The sequence below is a fragment of the Orycteropus afer genome, unplaced genomic scaffold, assembly GCF_000298275.1.
Source record: "Orycteropus afer afer isolate SDZICR_OR568_19922 unplaced genomic scaffold, OryAfe1.0 scaffold00018, whole genome shotgun sequence".
NCBI classification, from domain to species: Eukaryota; Metazoa; Chordata; class Mammalia; order Tubulidentata; family Orycteropodidae; genus Orycteropus; species Orycteropus afer.
In genome coordinates, this window is record NW_006921605.1 from 4357948 (window position 1) to 4359412 (window position 1465).

Consider the following 1465-nt stretch of genomic DNA (forward strand, 5'->3'; position numbering starts at 1 on the left):
GGCCCTACCTGGAGAATTTCCGTTAGAAAGCAAAGGCCAGGGAGCACTGGGACCGACGGCCAAGCCCGTGGACGAGGTTTGAGGCAGTGAGCCCCTGTCCCCGGGATTTGAGGGCTGAAGTCAGCTCAGCTCCCAGTGGTCCAGGGGATTCCAGCCTCGCCCTTCATCACAGTTGTGCCCAGTCTTCCCGGGCCTGCCGGTTAAAGCACCTGTGCCATGTCTCGCGCCTGCTCGGGATCTGCCCGCTGCTTTCCGAATCAGCAAAGCGGGCATTAACGCACACAGGGCTCCCACCCCAAGACACACTGCCGAGGCTTCCGATTGATTGCTTGTTCCCGACAAGTTGCTCTCCCCGGGACCTGCCAGCTAGTCGAAGGCTGTTAGTCCAGACAGTCTCTGTGGCTGCAGATGAGCGCTGAAGCTGATTGGACTGTGTGAGGCGGCTGACTCCCTCTGCGCTAATGCCCGGGGCGGCCTCAGTGTATCTGGACAAAGCCAGGCCCAGTAGGGGCCCCCAGCGCGCACCCCTGGGTGGTCACTGGCTTTAACTCAGCACCCCAGGGTGCTGGGGGGATCATGCAGCTGAGATGCCCATTCGCTTCCCGGCACCAAGACAGCCTTGCCGGCAACAGCTGGCCGCAGAGGAGCACTGGCTGCTGGTCGTCACTGCCCTTCACTTTGCCAGAAGATTCAGTGCCACGTCAAAGGAGCAAACCAAAAACCCAGTGCCATCAAGTCGATTCCGACTCATAGTGACCCCCGCAGGGTTTCCAAGGCTCTCAGTCTCTACAGAAGCAGAATGCCTTGCCTTCCTCCCAAAGAGCAACTGGCGGGTTTGAACCGCTGACCTTTAGGTTAACAGCCCCATGCCTTAACCACGGCACCACCAAACCTCCTTATGAAAGGAGTAGACAGCTATATTTTAAAAAGCCTAGTGTTAAGGGTCCCTGAATGGTGCACTTTGCGCTTGACTAATAACCTAAAAGGTTTTTAGTGCAAACCCACCCAGCAGCCCCCAAAAATAAGTCCTGGAGACCTACCTGCCTCCATGAAGCGGACAGCCAAGAAGACCCCGTGGAGCAGTTTACCCTGTAACCCACCACGAACTGGAATCTGCTCGACTGCACCGGGTCTGTCTTCTGAGCACTGAGGGGGAGGTCGTCCTGAGAGGATGCTGTTGTGCTGCCAAGCTGGCCCTGACTCGTGGTGACCCATACGCCATGGGACTGACCGCCTCCGGCCCTGCGGCACACCCAGGACTGTGTGGGCCAGACCCCTGGGACCCACAGGCTGTCAGTGGCCACTTCTTGGGACTGGATTCCCGGGCCTTTCTTCCTGCTCTGTGTCAGTCTGCAAGCTCCATTGGAATCTGCTCAGTATCAACCCGTCACCATCAAGTCCATTCCGACCCACAGCGCCCCTAGAGGACAGAGCGGAACTGCCCACAGGGTCTCCAAGGCTGTCA

At 58.4% G+C, this 1465-nt stretch overlaps 1 protein-coding gene across 1 annotated transcript in view; it reads left to right on the forward strand.

The window, feature by feature from the left end:
* DNAH17 (dynein axonemal heavy chain 17) overlaps window positions 1–1465 on the forward strand; it is a 128661-nt gene that overhangs the window by 75001 nt on the left and 52195 nt on the right. The window lies entirely within an intron of this gene.